This window comes from Zosterops lateralis (genome assembly GCF_965231275.1).
Source record: "Zosterops lateralis genome assembly, chromosome: 12".
Lineage (NCBI taxonomy): Eukaryota > Metazoa > Chordata > Aves > Passeriformes > Zosteropidae > Zosterops > Zosterops lateralis.
The window spans coordinates 2,460,988-2,478,980 of record NC_139772.1 but is presented as its reverse complement, the minus strand read 5'-3'; the positions used below and the strand labels follow the sequence as shown (position 1 = coordinate 2,478,980).

Here is a 17,993-nt window from a genome sequence, read left to right as displayed (position 1 = left end):
CCACGTGGGTCAGAGCCTGTCTGTGCCCCCTCACCCTGGCACTGGGGGGTCTGTGTGGGCCAGTGTGGACTAAATCCCCCCTGGAACCTCTCTGGGCTCCCCATGCCTTCCTCCCCTCCCTTCCAGCAGCCTTTGTGCCGCCGCTGAGCCGGCACCTCCGGGGTGGACGCATTAAGGCAGCACAAAGCAGAGCCGAGAGGCATTTCGGGTGCAATTTTCCCTGTTCCATTATTGACAAACAAGCTGCTTTGTGCAGGTGATGCCGAGGCCAGCATGGCAGCTGGGACATCGTGCCACGCCGTGCCAAGCCCTGCCAGTTGGACAGCCCCGCTCCTGCCCCACAGCCAGCCACGCCACCCTCTCATCCAGGTCACCCAGATCCGTGTCACTCCCAAAAACCAAGGGAGGGAGGAAGAGGCAGGGAGAGCACTCCAGGCTGAGCAGTGGTGCCCAGGCAGGCGTTGGCATCACGGCCGGGCAGCCCCTTTCCCCCGGCCGGGGCGGCTGGGCACAGCGTGCGGCGAGTCTGTCGTTAGCGCCGTGCCAAACCCAAAGTGGCTGCTTCGGAACGGCAATCCAATAAAAGTGCTACTTGTCTATTTATCATCCTCAGGGCTTTTTATCACAGTGCAGATGGCTGCTACCTTCGCAAGGCACAGCAGTGTGCTGGCACGCGCCCGCCGCACAGAAGCTCGGGCGCCGCGGAGTCTGTGCGTACACCTGCGAGGAGCCGGCGGCCGCCTGCTCCAGAGAAACCGGCCGGGAGCCGGGCAGTGCCAGCACCACAGCACCCCAGGACACGCCAGGACCCCGCCTGGGTGGTGTTTGCACTGGGCATCGGCACCAGGGATGGGCATTGGGCATTGGGATGGGGCAGTTGAGCTGGGGATGTCCGCCGGGCACGTTTGCGTTGAGCACTCGCACGAGGTGTTTGCATTTGCAGCAGGGACGGGCACTGGGCATTGGCACTGGGCATTCCTCATCCCTGGAAGTGTTCAAGGCTGGGTTGAACAGGGCTTGGAGCAATGTGGTCTAGTGTGAGGTGTCCCTGGCCATGGCAGGGCATTAAAACAAGGAGATACTTAAGGTCTCCTCCAACCCAAACCATTCCACAATTCCATGATTTGCACTAGGGGATGTTCATGAGGTGTTGGCACAGGGCTGTTGCAGGGGGCACATTCACTGGGCACTTGCAGGGGATGTTTGTTTGCACTGGGCACCTGCACCGGGCATTTGCACTGGGGGTTATTAGCGGGCATTCCACAGGGCACCCGCAGCCTGTCATTACCCGGCTGGGCGGGCTGTGGGCAGCAGCAGCAGCGGCAGCAGCGGGCACAGGGCGGTGGGTGGGAGCCGCTGGAGCAGGTGATTAAAGCTGTATTAAGTGTCTGTCTGCACGCGGGAGAAAACACACCTAATTATCCACCGGAGTCGGCCGGGAGGGAGGAGCAGCCCCGATCGCAATCGCGTAATGAAGTGGAACGCAGGGCCAGGCCTGGCGCAGGCGGTAATTAAAAGGCAGCAAAGCCAGAATTGCAACGGTGGCAGGCAGCGGGCAGGGTCCCAAACCTGGAGCCTCTGACTTCCGTGGGAATCCCTCCTCAGCGAGCCCACTCACATCCCCACTCCATGAACATTTGTGCGCCGTGGCCTCAACCCCCACCTGCTTGCCCCAAATCTCCCCTGTATGGCGCAACACTGGCACACTCCAGCAAAGCCACCCGGGTGCCAGGACACGGTGCCAGCATCTCCACCCTGCCCGCGGGCGCCGGGCGGGCACCGCCGTGGCACCGTTGCATGGGCGTCGAGCGCGGCCCGCTGCGCAGAGGCGATGCCGGGACACGAGGGCCGGCGCCGCTGGAACAGGCGGCGGCGAGGCGGCCAGGGGAGGCCTGCCCCACCTCTTGCACCGGAGCCAAAGCCGCCAACCCACGCCGCTGCTCCCCGAGCGGGTCCGGCGGGTCAGGAACGCCGCGGGGAGACGCCGTGTCGCCCTGCCTGTGCCCAGCGTCCGCAGCACCGCTGCAGGGACCCCACGCCCGTGGCCTCCCCGCTGGTCCGGCTGCCCCAGCCGGTTGGGAAGTGGCCGAGCTTGCCTGGGAATGCCGCTTGCATCAGCCCTGGCCTGGCTGGCACCGCTGGCAGGCGAGGACGTGCAGTGCCGGCGGGCGGCACACCAGGGTCAGGCCCTGGAGAGACGCAGCGGGCTAAGGGCATCCCTGGAAACACCATATCCCTTGGGGTGGTGGCACAGGGGGCACTCAGAGGGGCAGTGACCACCCGTCCCATCTCCCTGTCACTCCAACTGCAGCAGGCCGCGGTGCCAGCACTCACAGCCTCATCCATGGCACGGTGACAATCTCCAACCACGACGTGTGGCACTATGGCAGGCGGTGAGGACACAGGAGGATGTCCCCTCCTTCTCCTCTCTCTGTCTTTTTCTCCTTCTAATTTTTTTTTTTTTTCCCTCCAAGCTCTCCAGAACAAAGTACACACTCTACCTCTTCAAACCCACCACCATCTGTCCGTCCGTCTGAGCGCCGCAGCCCCGCCACTCCGAGCGGCCGCCTCCGAGCAGATGGTGACAGGGGAAGGACAAGCCGCTGCCACACAGGGTCTCGACGGTGGCGGGTCACGGCGGCTCCATCGGCCCTGACCTCCTCATCCTCCCCGGCACGGTAATTACCCAGCGCGCCGAGCAAACAGCCTGCGCCGGGTCATTGTGCTGGACACCAACAAAGGGCGGCCGACGGCGGGACCTCTCGACCCCTGGCAGCCCCCTGGCGACCCCCACCAGCCCTGCCCTCCGCCAAAAGAGCAATAAATCAAAGAGATGGGACGGGGACAGGCTGGCAGGCGGGGATGGGGATGGGGGACTCCCTCCCCAGCAGCACCCGCAGCACCTGGGCGATGGGCAGCCCTCCTGGATTAGTGAGGCCATGCAAAGCACAGGGGCCATCCCCCTCCCTGGCCGAGGGAACAAGCCCCTGCTGCCCTTGGGGACAGACACAGGCTGTGTGTGCTCCCAGGCTGAGCGCAGAGGAGTGAGGGATGCTTCCTCCCCCTCCACCCTCCGGTCACAGGCAGTTAATGGGGAATTTCATGGGTGCGGCACAGCGGAGCGCGGCCGGGAACATGCCGGAGCCATCTGCTCGCAGGACCTGAGGCTGTCGAGCCGCCCTGACCTCGGCAAGGCAAACAATTTGCAGGAGCAGATGTCGCACCCTCCCTTCCCCCCAGGGCTGTGGGTGTATCACGCCCTGGGCTCAGCACCCCCACAAACCCCCGGTGCCTTGGGGTGGTCCCTTGCACCGAGCTGGGGGCACAACCAGAGAGCAAAACTGCAGAGACCTGGGAACCTCATTGCAGGAGTGACACCCCCCAAAATGTGGTGTCTTTGGGAATCTGGGCATGGCACAGTGGCAGAGAGGATTCCTGCTCCCTCCTGGCACCCTGGGCACCACACTCAGGTGCCACCTCACAGGCTGCCATCCCCTGTTCCTGCTGGCAAGGATTTGGCGAGCCCACAGAGCTTTTACCCTGCAACTCCCCCTGCCATGGCAGCAGCGCACAAAGGTGCCTGGCTCTGTCACCACCCGCACCTCGCTCGGGGGCAAAGGTGCAGGTGCGGCTGCTCCAGCAGCAGATCCAGGCCGGATCCAGGCTGGTTTCCAGCAGGTCCCCGGGAGTGGCTCGCACCGGTGTCTTTCGGACTGATTAAAATTCATTCTGCATGATTTAGGACCTAATCTCGGTGAAACTCCACAGCGCTTTATTAATAGCGCATTAGTGGATAATTCATGCGTTCGGATGAAAAATCAGCCCGTGTTATTCTCCAGGAGGGGAGGGGGGGGACACGGAGGGGACGGGGGGGACACGGGCACAGGGAGGGGGGCACCCCACTCTCCCAGCCTCCCGCACCTCCCCGCCGCCACCGCATCCCGGCGAGGCAGCAGCCCTTCTGACAACTGCCACCACTCATTAATCTTGACGAGTTTTCTGCTGAATATTCTTCCACAGGCTTTCAAACCGTTCACTAATTGCAATTAATCACTTACCGAAACAGATGTCAGGAACAATGGAATTGGGAAGTCTGGAGGCTTGATAAAGCTGTCAGAGGAGCGCGCTCGTGTGGCAGCGGGTGCCAAAAGGCGCTGGCAACACCTTCCCCATGCCATGTGCTGGGGGGACCCGGTGACCCCGTCCTGCCCGTGCAGCATCTGTCCACCCCAGAGAGGGAAAACTCACGGAGAAGGGGCACAGGGGGGGCTCTGTGTCCCCACCAGCCACCAGCGCACGGGATGGGGATGTAGGAACTGTTTTTTGGCAGTGGTAGGGGCACACCTGCAGGGAATACACCACGGATCCCATCAGCACGGCTTTGCCCTGACACGGGGGCGGCTGGGGCTCTGCTCTCCATCAGGAAAGCCGCACGGAGCCCCAGCGGGGCGTCACGTCCGCCGTGCCTCGCGCAGGCGACGGCACGTTCCCCGTCCCTGCCAGACGTCGCTTTAGCACCAGCAGGGATCCAACAGCCTTCCCCGGCAGGCGCGCCACGCTGTTTACCCATCACACATGAAAGGTGCCGAGCTGACAGCTCCAGAGATGGGAGAGAGCTCCCGGAGACACTGATGGGGCCAAGGCGCCCTCAATACCTTCACCTCCCACCCATGGAGACCCCAAAGGCCACCCCACAGGTGACCCCAGCAAGGGGCAGCCCCCAGGCTTCTGTTCCCTTGCAGCTTTACCAGCTGCAGCTCTGCACAGCCCCACACCTCAGCTGCTCCCCCAGCTTGAAGACATCCTTTGGGAACAAAGTGGGGACAAGCTGGGAGAGGAAACACTTTCCCAATCCCCCATGAGGCAGAGGATGCTGCACAGCCTGAGGCCACCAAGCACAATTAGCCCCAAGTCCCCCCAACACTGTGGGGACACCGCCATGGGGACACCCACACCTCCCCAGCAGGCAGAGCCAGGGGGATTGGAACATCCTTCCGGGGCTGGCACAGCGCGAGCCCAGCCCGGGGCTCGTGACCAGCGCGGCCTCGACACATGTTACAATAAATATTCCGCACAGACACCGTTCCATATGTATGATCCGGTGGGGTGATGATTTTTCTACTGATCACTGGAAGTGACAGCTGTGCGGAGAGCAGGAGAAACAAAGGCACCGACTGCTCTCCCCGTTACACTCCGCTAGCGACACGATGGTGTGACACGGAGCGGCAGCATCTGGTGGCACCGGGACTGGCAACCGGGATGGGACGCCTGTTAGGGGTGGCCACGGGGTGGGGACAGAGATGGGGAGGAAATAAGGATGGGATGGCCATGGGGATGGGGTGGAAATAAGGATAGGATGACCATGGGGATAGGATGGCCATGGGGATAGGGTGGCCATGGGGATGGGGTGGAAATAAGGATGCAGTAGCCATGGGGAAGGGGTGGCAAAGGAAATAAAGACGAGGTGTCAATGGGGACAAGGTGACAATAAGGATAGGGTTTAGCAATAGGGATGACCTGGTCATGGGAATGAGGTGACCGTAGGACAAGGGTGGAAATAAGGATGAAGTGGAAATGGGGAAGGAGTGGCCATGGAGATGGGGGATGGGGTAGCAATGAGTGGAATGGGGACAAGAATGGGCACAGGGTAGCAATGGGTGCTGGGTAGCATGAAGGGGGCATGGGACAGCAATGAGTATGAGGTGAAAAGAAGGATGGGGTGGCAACATGGTGACAATGGGAATGGGGTAGCAGAGGGCGACAATGGCGATGGGGTGACCATGAAAATAGGATGGAAATGAGGATGGAGTGGTAATGGCAACAGACTGGCAATGGGAATGGGGTGGAAATACGGAAAGGCATCAGCTTGGATGGGATGCCAATAGGAACAGGGCAGAAATAAGGATGGGGTGGCCATGGGGATGGCTCCCATCAGCCCTCTCATGTCCCACACTAGCACCCAGCCCCTCCATGCTGCCCTCCTGCCCCCGCAGCAGCCGTGGGATGGTACCGGGAGCACCCGGCCACAGCAGCGCCCGGCCCAGGCAGGGTCAATATTTGCATTTGATTTGCAAGCGTTTCCTCCCCCCAGATAACGGCGGGGCTGCTGCACGTACAGGAGGGAGAACGCTGGGTTGGGTTAATTATTAGTGAACATGCAAATTCCCCCTCCACGAGATAACAATAAACACCGTGATTTCAGCGAGATAAACAGGGCTTTAAATTTCCAGCAGCCTTTACTGGTGTAAAAATAAGCGTCCCTTATTTATTTAGCTCCTTTGAGAAACCACATCAGTCCCCAAACACAGTCTTTTACTGTCAAGCTACAGTAGAAGCCTTTATAGGCGGCGAAGATCCTGACAGCTACCCCTAGCACAACCATCTTTTATTCATGCTCATAATATAAACTGTATTGCCTCAGAAACAAAAGGATTTAACTCACTGCTGGCCGGGTGGCAGCGGCCAAGCCGAGGTCCCTGCTGGGGGCACGTGGTTGAGATGGCTTTGCTCTGACATCCCACATCTCTTCATCCCACAGGATGCCTCCTCCTAGGAGGGACAGTGCTGAGACAGACAGACCCCTGCTCTGATGCATCAGCACATCCACGGATAAAATAAGCCAAAATAATAATCCCCCTCCAACCTGGAACCATTAGGCAAAGCCTCGGTGCTCTGCGGTTCCGAATCCCACCCTGCCTGCACAGACGCAGGAAGAGCAGCGGTTACAAGAGTGGTTCGTATTTAATAATGCAATTTATATTCCACTCTCAACATAAACTATTGTAAAGGCACACTAATGTAAAAATACATCTGGCTTGTCAATAGTTTATCTTCTGGATCTGCATCTAAATCCCTGGGCATTCTTGACTTATGGCTGCACCAGTGTCTAATGAATAAAAAGGTGCAAATTATAGGCCTTGCTTTAATGCTCATCATAAAATTAGATGATAGTTGCAAAAGCTGCATTCTCCTGCCCACAGTGCAGCAATGGTAAGCTATAAATAAAGTGTATTTAATGTATCCCAGCGCTGCGCAGAGCCAGGAAACAGTATGTTACTGCACAGCCTTCAATGGATCCGCCACCAGTTCAATGAAGTGATAACTGATCCATCATGTGAATTTATGTTAACTGTCTGCTCGCAAAGTCACGGCCCCAGCACTGTAAATAGCCCACAATCCTTCCAGCCCGGCCTGCCTGCCAATAAACCTGTCACCGGCAGCCTGGGAGCAGCCACCTTAGGACACCGCAGACAAACCATTACAGCTTGGGTTTCCTCCTGGTTTTTCCACTGCCGCCGTGCCTTGGTTTACCCACAGCCCAGCCCAGCCCCTCCTCGGGGCTTCCCAGCCCCGTGTGATGCTTTTCCACCTCCCTGGAGCTGTCACATCAGGGATGCGGGAAGCCCAGATGGGCTCCGGGGGGCTGGCGGGTGTGTGGGTGGGATGGCTCCAGTGACAGGCAAATGATGGCAAGGAGGGGACAGGCTGGAAGTAGAGCCCCTCCAGTTCCTGCAACAGGATGGGATGCAGAGATGGGAGGGATGGTGAGAACAATTCACTGGATAGGAACAGAAATGTAACTGCAGCATGACTGGAAAGCATCCTCCTCTGGCAGGGATGTGTGTCCCAGCACTGGCACCTGGGAAGGAGATATCCCTGGGAAGATGTGGTCACCAGGAAGGAGATGTTCCTAAAGATGTCATCCCCAGGGAGGGGACATTCTCAAGATGTTCCCATGAAGCAAGATGTCTTTGGGAAGGAGATATCCCTGGGAAGATGTCATCCCTTGGAAGGAAACATCCCCAGTGAGGATGTCCCTGGTAAGGTGTCCCTGGGAAGATGATGGCCTAGGGAAGGACACATCCCTAGGCAGAGGATGACCCTAGGAAAATGTGGTCCCTGGGAAGGATGTTTTTGGGAAGGAGATGTGTTCAGGAAGGAGATGTGCTCAGGAAGAAGACACTCCTGGAAGGAGATGTCCCCAGCAAAGGGACATCACTGGGAAGGTGTCATCCACAGGGAGTTGTCCTTGGAAAGAAGATGTCTCTGGGAAGATATCATCATCTCCTGGAAGGAGACATCCCCCGCAAGGATGTCCCTGGGAAGGTGCCATCCACAGGGAGGTGTCTCTGGAAAAGTGTCAGGAAGAGGATGTCCCTGGGAAGATGTGATACTCAGGAAGGAGATGTGTCTGAGAAGATGTCTTCAGGAAGATACAGTCCTGGGGAAGATGTTCCCAGGAAGCAGACATATTTGGGAAGGAGATGTCCCCAGGAAGGAGAAGATGTCATAATCCCTTGGAAGGTGACCTCCCCAGCATGGATGCCCCAGAGCAGGCGTCACCTGCAGGGAGGTGTCACTGGGAAGAAGATGTCCCAAGAAAGAAGACATCCCTGAGGAAGGAGATATCCCCCTTCAAACAGCCCAAACCCACGGAGCCCCAGCAGTGAGAGACAGGAGACACAGTGACCCTTGGGGAGCGAGGTGGCACCTGGAAGGACACGAGGGACACAGGGAGCAGCATTCGCCATCACCCGGCTCTCATTAACGCGGTGCTGAGCAGCCCCTAATAATAGCAACAGTAAATTCTCCTACCCAATTCGGGTCCATTTCTATAAATAATGTAGAATCTTTTTATTTACTGACAGGTTGTAAAAGTATCAGTGAGAATAATGTGAAATCAGGCGCTGCTGAATAATTCATGGCAGCAGCTCCGCTCTCCCCGTCCCCGCGCTCCCCTGGCCCCGGCGTTTACACGACAGCACCTTGCGCCCGGGTTTATCTCATAAAAACCAGGACTAACGACCTGGCACTAATTCTTTATCAACAGGGACTTTTACAGCGAGGGGAGGAGGAAGGAAATAGAAAGAAATAAAAATAACCCCGGGTGCACCCTATAAAAAATGCATGGGCCCATGTCCTTGCCTGCGCATGGAGCCGGCCATCCCCAGCTCCTCCCATCTGCAAGTCCCCACAGACCCCACAGCCTCTCCAAAAATTAGTATTAATTAGCAGCACCCACAGGCCCACACTGGCATCCTGGGGTAGTGAGTGCAGGGAGGGTGGCACAACCCTGCTGGGACATGGGGACATTGCCATGACCCATGGGAGCACCAGAGGGACAGACAGAGAGACTGGCAGGACCCCTGGGGACAATGGCAGGACTCAGGGGGATGGTGACAGGACCCATGGGAATGATGGTAGGACCCTTGGGGACACCAATAAGACCCATGGGGATGGTGGCAGGAGCCATGGGAACACCAGCAAAGCCCACAGGGCTGATGGCAGGACTCAGGGGGGTGGTGACAGGACCCATGGGGATGGTGACAGGACCCATGGGAACACTGGCAGGGCCCACAGGGATAATAGCAGAATCCATGGGGACAATGGCAGGATGCTCCCTGTCCCCATGCCACCCTCAAGGATGCCAGCCTGGGGCAGCAAACCCCTGCTGGGGGTATAGATGTCTTAAATTTGGGCAGAAAAAGCTGATCACTGGGGCAACAAATCCCTGTAACAACCTGATCCGATGTCCCTCATCCCTTCTGCCACTGCTGAGGGCGATGGGGACAGTGGGGACCCCCCCTGCAGCCGCCACCATCACCTCCCCAGAACAATACCTACCCGCCGCTGTTTTGATGTGCGGCACAAAGCCGGGAGAGCTTTCCATGTAACATGATAAAAGCAAGTCCCCAGCCAGCACAATTATTTGATAATTCTCCCTTAACACCCATCAAATTAAAGCAATGTCCAAGGGCTGCCTGAAGTGGCACTGATAGGTATTAAACTTTAATGAGATTTAATGGCACTGCCCTACTTTTTAAGCGCTCGGGCCTACATTTATGAACATTTAATTTCCCGGGCCCTGACCTCTTTTTTTTTTTCTTTTTCTCCCCCTTTTCCCCGCGGCCCCCCCTGCCCGGCCGCCAGCACAGCTGGATTCTGTTAGCTCTGGCAGCCACCCCAGCCGGGATACTCGGGATGCTCGGCCAGCCCTGAGCCCATGGAAATCTCCAGGTGCTGCAGGGGTGAGATCTTGACTCCTGCAGGGAGCCAAGCAGGGAGGGGGAGCCCAGGGAAAAGCCAGGGGGGAAGGGCGGGGGGGTGCAGATGTGATTCTCTGTCAGTGAGCACAGCCAAATTTATGGAATGACTTAATTAATTTGCTCTTGGGATGAAATGACACTGCAGGTCCAAGTGGTTGGTCCTGCTGCAATGGTTTTGTTTAAAAATAAGTGTGTCCCCGCTGCAAACCCAGTGTGCCAGGGCAAATTTGAGGGGTCGGACCCCTCAACGCCCCCAGGGACAGAGCACAGCCCACTCTGATCCAGTTTATTGCTGCCCTCTAGTGTGGATGGGACAGCCCAGGCCTGTTGTCACTTGTCCCCCTCCCCACATGTCCCCCTGGCCATTTGGACACCTAGAATGCTGTGTCTCAAGTGGGGACAGCTGATGAGATGCTGTACCCTGACTGACAGGGTACCAGAGAGCATCACCTCAGCACCCCAAAATCCCACTGATGTGGCTGCAGGATGAGCACCATGGCACAGACTGGCACCAGTGACACGGGGCATCACCTCCTGCCCCAGGGCATGGCAAGGCCAGGTTTGATGGGGCTTGGAGCTACCTGGACTAGTGGAAGGGGTCAGAACTAGAGGAGCCTTGAGGTCACTTCCAACTCAAACTATCCTGTGATTCTATGGTCATGGTGGGATTCAGGATGCAGCTTTTCCCTGCACTGGGAGTAGTAACCACAAAGAGGGGCTGCTGGCATGGGTGACCACTCATGGCAGGAGGGGTCAGAGAAACTGAGGCACACACCAGGGTAGCCAGGCTTCTGAGCTGGAAATGTCCCTCTCTCCCGCCTTCCCAGCACCCACCCCAACTGCAGGGAGCCCAGCAGCAGGAATGCAAAGGCAGGGCAATAAAAGGGAGCGTTATCAAGCGCCAGCAGAGCTGACAGCTCAGGGAGGAGAGCAGGGAGGGAAGGAAAGGAACAGAAAGGGAAAAAAAAAACCAACAAACCAAACCACCCCACCCTTAACCCCGAGATCACTTATCATTCAGGCTGCATCACGCATCTAGAAAGTGCAGACACAAAAATGTAATGTCATAACATTCGCAGTTCAATAACCTTTGCTTCACGAGACGGCTTGAACTGTCAGAGGAGCTGGAAGGTAAATATTTCAGCGCCCAGGCACTGAATGCAAAGGCGTGGGGAGGGGGTCGGCCTCGGCTTCCCCGGCTCGCCTCGACACGTTCAAATATCCCCCGCCGTAAATCCCGGCCGGCGCTGGGGAAAGGCCGTGGCGCGGATAAAATACGAGCAGATATAAAGCCAGACACCTTTATTGTTCGGCAAAGTCTTCCAACAAGTTATGAACCCGCAGCTTGACCCTAACCCATCATCTTGTTATACAGTGGAAACAAAGGCAGCGCCGGGAGCCGGGGCTGGAGAGGGGCAGGATGCGGGTGGGAAGGAGGAAAACCCAGCCTGCCTCCTCCACGGGGGATATTTGGGTGTAATTCATCCCTAAACCCCACATCTACCACGCTCCAGGCTGCCTGTGGGGAGCAGACCCTGTGTTAGCCCTTCCAAGCAGCCTCCCTGCCAGGCTGAAGGGCACAGAATTCCCTTGGCCGGGGTTAACAGGAGCAGGACCCAGCCAACACCAGTTAACCCAGACGGCTCCTGTGCCATGCGGGCAGGAGGAAGGAGATTGCACAGCTAAGGAACAAACGGCTGCAGGGGGTTGGCAAACCAGTGAGGGATCCAAAAGGGAGCAGAGGGATTTCCCAATGGGGAAAATTCCCCTAAACAGCACTGGGAAGGTGCTGGCACCAGGGCTGAACATGCAAAGTGAGCAGTGACCTGGTGTCCAAACCAGCTGCATGGCACGGTGTGGCACAGCGTGGAAAGCAACAGCAGTGCCAAGCAGCTTGCACAACCCCCTGAGTGGCACACGCTGCACCCAACTGCACAACACAGCTGGGGACAACCAGAGCCACCTGCCTGCACCACGGGCACACCCCAAACTCCTGCAAACAGAGGAGCAGGACCCCCCCATCAGAACCAAGCAGAGAGGGAGGGCATAAACAGGGGGCACGGCCGCAGTGAAGAACAGTTAAACGGCCCCCGCCCGCACGGGGCGTGCGGCAACAGGCAGCATCACACCCTGCCCAAACACCTGCTACCGCCGCGCTGGCACGGGGCGAGCGCCCGGGGCGGGCACGGCAGCGGCAGCGGCAGCGGCAGCGGCGGCGGGGAGGGAGCGCGCCAGGGCCCGCAGCGAGAAGCGGCATGTCTGCGCTTGGCAGCACAACAGAGAGCAGGTGACAAGCGCGCCGGCGGTCGCTTTATTACAGGAAGCGAGCACGCAAGCATCTGACGCCGCGCTGCCCGGAGAGAAAATAAAACACCTCCCTCCCTCCTCCTCCTCCTCCTCCTCCTCCTCCTCCTCCTCCCCTGCTATTAGCAATCCCCTCTGCGGGTGCTGGAGAAGGGCCCCCGGATGCGGGGGGTGGGTGCCCTGCTGCAAAATGATGGCCTGGTGGCATCACAGCTCAGCTTCCTCCACTCTGCATCACTCCCCAAGGCCGAGTAAATCCCAAGGGAGTAAAATTATGTGTGTGTGTGTGCACAAACGTTATTCCTCGGCAAACATTCCCCGAGACAACAAAATCAGCCGCCCCTGTGCCCGTTCCCGCGCCGCCCCGCTCCTCTGACCCAGCAATTAGAGGTAGGCATTAATATTTAAATATTGCCAGCTCGGGAGAAGGGAAATCAAATAAAACACGCCAGCGCGCCGGCAGCAGCACATCCAGCTCCTGCTCCATCAGCCTCACAGTGTGGGTGAGCTGGGGGGGGGGATGCTGTGCCACACTGCTGGGGACACCTGGGTATTGATGTCACAAGGGGAACCCCCTCTCTGGGCCAAATCAGGGTGAGCAAACGGTGGGAAAGCAGCAGTGATGCTCTTGAATGCTCAGCTGGGGGGGTTCAAAGGAACCCCAAACCCACACTGACTATGTTTTGGGGTTCCCAGCCCCTCCCAGGCACAAAGCACCCGCCTGCAGGGTCCTGGGGACACACACAACCAGCCTGTACCCCCCTCCCCTACAGGAGTCACCCCCCGCTTGGTCCTGCGGGTGCTGGGGAGGCGGCGCTGGCCCAGCAAAGAGGATTTACTGCTCAACGCAAGGGGCTTTAGAGGCAATAACTTTCCCTCCTCTTGACTTAAATGGATTTGAAACTTCAAAAAGGATCGGAGGGGGCAGGCTGCCAAGCGGCCGCCCCCAAGGGCTGACCCCGCAGGGGCTGGGGCAGCCAAGGGGGGGCTGCGAGCCCAGCCAGGGCCAACGGCCGTGACAGATAAGGGCTGGGGGGGCCCAGAAGGCCCCGAGATAAGGCAGCCACCGTTAGAGGCGCGGGAGCTCTGGGGCGCTTCCTCCTGTGTGCAACCGCCGGCGGGCAGTGGGGTGCCGGGCTGGGGGGACCTGGGGGGGATGTGGGGCACGAAGCACAAGGCATGGCAAGGGCCGGTTCAAGGGCAATCCCCCTGGCAGCTTGCCCAGACAGAGGCTGCAGGCCAAGCTCTGTGCTGGTCACTCCTTGTCGGGGCTCAGCAGGGCTGCCCCACAGCCCCTCTGATGGGTGATGCACCCCCAGCATTGCCAGCTCACTGCGGTCTGGGGTGGGTGTCCCCATGGGGCTGTGATGGCAGAGGCCATCTGCTGCTGCCCACAGTAAGGCCAGGCCTTACACGCAGAGCTGGCAGCAGTGCCAGGGCTCTGGGATAGAGGTGTGACCCGTGGAACCGTGCCCTGACGTGGGGGACAGCACCAGCACCTCCCACAGGGCTGGCACCGGCACAAACCCCCCAGGAACAGCCCCTCCAGGCCTCAGCCTCCCACAGGCCAGACAGCAGGGTGAGGAGGGAGGGGGGCTGGGAGGCCAGAGCAACAAACAGAGGAGCAGAGATTAAAACTAACACCCCTCCTCCTCCTCCATCTGCCCCCCGACCCGTACCCCTGTCCCAGCCACTGGCGTGCCAGGAAGGAATAAACTGTCCCGCGTCCTTCGGCACTCCCCCTGCACCCCCCGGCAGCCTGGCCCCCCGCCAAAGCCACCATCTCCTCGCTGCAGCTCCCTGCCCTGCAGCCAACACGCTCTCCCCCTCTCCACCGGCCAGAACAGGCCCCGTGTGTGTGTGTGTGTGTGTGTGTGTGTGTGCGCGCACAGGAGCACAGCCCCAGCGGGACGTGCAGGCACACACACCCCGTGTGCCCCCAGCCAGGGGTCACCACGCTCAGCACGCTGCGCTTGACACCCTGTGCTTGTGCAACACTCACACACACACACACACACACACGTGTGTGTGCTCACAGCCAGCCCCCCACTGCACACCGAGCCCCCAGCCCTGTGGGACAGCCCTGCCAGGCCGCCGTGGCCGTCACACGCCCCGGCAGGTTACACAAACAGGCTGCCAGGAGCACACGCAGCCGGGCGCACGCTCGCCTCGCTCACACCCACAAACCACACGGGCTCACCCCGGTGCTCGCCGGCGCACGCGCGCCCTTGCAGGAAGAGGCGCCGGCTTCCCGCTGCCTTTTCCCTCCATTAACTCCCTCCCCTGGATCTGGATCCCACTCGTGGCCCAGCGGGCACCCACCCCGCAGCTCTGTGCCCTCAGCCACAGGAGGAGGATGGGGATGGGGATGAAGAGAGCAGGGGACTCGTCCCTGCTGCTCCAAGGGCTGGCAGTGGGCACTTGCCCAGGGCTTGGGGACAGATGCTACTGATAGGCCACTCGATTGACAGATGCCACCCATTGGGGACTGGCACCCGTGTCACCGTGCAAAGCAGACACGGGTGCTAGCAGGGCACAGTGAGGCAGCAGCCTCTGGGCAAAGGGCACGGCAGGCAGCACAGGCAGGGCTGGAAGAGCCAGGACGGAGCAGGGCAATAAAGGCGGAGGCAGGCCAGACGCCGGGGCCGCGGCATCACCCCGGCACAGGGTGCGGTGCCCGGGCTCCCTGAGTCCAGCTCAATCAGCAACACGGTCCCTCCCCTGCTCCAGCAGCCCTGGGTGTACAGAAATATGGATACACAGCAGTGGTGGGTGGGTAAACTGAGGCACGGCCCCACGCTGCACCCTGTGTGCCTGCACTGAGAGAGGGACAGGCAGCAAGGCAAGGAGAAGGGCCAAGGTCAGGGCCACCGTGTGCCCTGCCAGCCGTGGGAAATGACCCCAAGGGTCTCTCTGGAATGTGGGTCATGGAGACTGAGCACCTCTGCTGGCCCCAGACCCCAAGGCCACAGAACCCAGAGGGTCTCAGCTCCCCACAACATTCCCCAGCTGGATCCCCAACTCCAATGCAACCTCCATTTTCCACACTGTGGGGTCCCCCAAGGCCAGGGTGACCTCTGTCCACAACACCACGGGGCACGTGAAGCTTGGGGTGAGCTCTGTCTCCCCCATGATGGGGTACCCCTCCACCAGGGCAACCCCCACTCCTCACACAAGAGGGGCCTCCAAGGCAAAGGCAACCTCCATCCTCCAGGCCACAGGGGCCCCCTGCCTCAGGGTGACCTCCATCCCCCAAACAACAGTGCCCCCCAAAGCTCAGGGTGACCACCACCCTCTATACCACGGTGTCCCCCAATTCTGGGGTGACGTCAGTCAGCACACAGTGGGGTCCCCCAACTCCAAGGTGACCTCCATCCCCCACATCACAGGGACCCCCAAGCCCAGGGCAAACCATAGGGTCTCTCAACCCCAGGGTGACCTTGGTCTCCCAAACCATGGGTTCCTCCAGACCCAGGTTGATCTCTGTTCCTCTTACAGTGGAGTTCCCCAAACCAGGGTGACCTGATTACCCCATCCCATAGGTTCCCCTAAACACAAGGTGACCTCTGCCCCTTAGACCATGAGGTCCCCCAACTCCAGGGTGACCTCCCTTCACCAAACATCACTGCCCCCAAATCCCAGGCCGACCTCCACCCCCTGTATCACGGAGTCCCCAACCCCAGAGTGACCTCCATCCCCCACACCACCATCTCTCCCAGCCCCAGGGTGACCTCTGCCCCCCCACCCCACAGGCTCCCCCGACCCCCGGGTGACCTCCATCCCCCAGCAGAGGGGCTGGGGGAGGATTGCGAGCGGCGGGATCGCACCAGCCCCATCCCACCCCTCCAGCACAACTCCCACCCTGGGGGGGGGGGAGGACCCCGCTGCCCCCTCCCCACGGCGCTGCTGGGGCGGGGGGGTCACTCACCCGGGGGCCGCGCCGTCCAACGGGGGCCGCGCTCCTCCATGGGCAGCGCAGGAGCGGAGCGGAGCCGAGCCGAGCCGAGCCGTGCCGAGCCTTCCCCCGCCGCTTCCTGCTTCCCTCGGCGCCCGCCCGCCGCCCCGGGAGCCGCACGGCTGGAGCGTGACTCACCGGGGGCCGGGCCGGGCCGGGCAGGGCAGGGCAGGGCAGGGCGGCGGGGGCGGGCACCGCCAGCAAAGCACGGGGAGCTCCCAAAACAGGGATGTCGGGCAGGGGGTGGAACCCCTCCCAGCCGGGACCACCCCTCAATTCATCGGGAATGGGAGTTCTCCCAGTGCGGGGCGTCCCGCGGGGTCTCCATCCCTCCGCAGCGTGGTAAGGATTAGGGTGATGCGGGTGTCACTCCTGGTCACGGATCACAAATGTAGAGATGGGGGGATGCCTGTGCCAGGCACTGATGGGGGCAAGGGGTTGGGGTGGGATCCAGGCCTTTGACCCCCAGCCCAAAACTGCTCCGAGATACCCTGGGGCTCAGGGATGCCCAGCACAGTGAGCACCCAGGGTGGTCCTGAGCCCAGACCCTGTGGAAATAAGGGGTGTTCCCAGGGCACCCCCTCGGGGTACCCCAATGCCCCAGGGACCCCCTGCACCAGGCGTGGGAGAGGGGACAGCACTGTCCCTCCCAGGTGGGGATGGTGGTGGTCACCCCTGTGCCATCCCACCACCTCCTGGGCTTGGGGACAGCAGTGACATGAGAGGGGTGGGGCTCAGCCCACTCGCTCAGGAGGAAGTTGCCCGTCATTCACCGGCCACACCAGTCGGCTCCAGGTGCCAGACAGGCTCGGCTGGCCCGGACAGGACAGACCCCAGCCTCCCTCGGGCAGGGAGGAGCTTCAGTGAGGAATCTCATCCTGGCACTGCCAGCCATCAACTGGCATCTCTGCAGGAGGAGACACAGGCCATGACAGGGACACCCAGCTGTCCCCAGACAAACCGCCACACCACCCAACACGCACTCAAATCCCTTCCCAGCTCACCCTCACCTCTGCATCCCTTCCATCCTCCTCCTCTTCCTCCAGCAGGCCCCAGTGCCCTCCACGCTGGTGCTGCTGTGGTGCTGCTGCTGCCTGCCACCCCCCCAGTCCTCCTCGTGCTTCCCCCCCCAATCCTCCTCGTGCTTCCCCCCTCCCAACTCCCTTTTCCCGTTCTATTTTAAATTTTTATTGCATTCTTTTTAAAGAATACAGAGGAACAAATGCCCTTATCAGCAATTCTCACAAGGTATAAAGAGCCGCTTTTATCTCCTGCCTTTACTAATCTAGAGCGAGCCAATGCCTGTTAATTTTTTAATTTTCCTGGTGAATGCATTTGTGGTTCCGTCAGCATCCATCCGGACACGCAGGCAGGATCCCCTCGGCATCCCAGCCCAGCCACCCTGGCGTGGGATTGACACCGTGCTGGCAGAGCAGTGGCTCATGGTTTGGCAACCACAAAGGGGTTTTGTGCACCCGGGAAGTCCCGTGTGTCACACGAGGCTCAGCAGGACACCCCGGGATGTGTCACCACCCCCCAAGATATGGAGGTGCTCCCACAGATGCCAGCCTGGCTCTGCCTGGCCACAGGGAATGCTGACAGTGTGTGTCTCCATGCTCAGCACAGGGATAGATCCCACGCCAAGCTGTCCAACTGTTGTTGTCACCCTCTCTGGCTGAGGTCCCCGC

At 60.0% G+C, this 17,993-nt stretch overlaps 1 protein-coding gene across 4 annotated transcripts in view; it reads right to left on the bottom strand.

The window, feature by feature from the left end:
* The window catches only part of GSE1 (Gse1 coiled-coil protein), a 102,178-nt gene that overhangs the window by 46,947 nt on the left and 37,238 nt on the right, over nt 1-17,993 (bottom strand). The window lies entirely within an intron of this gene.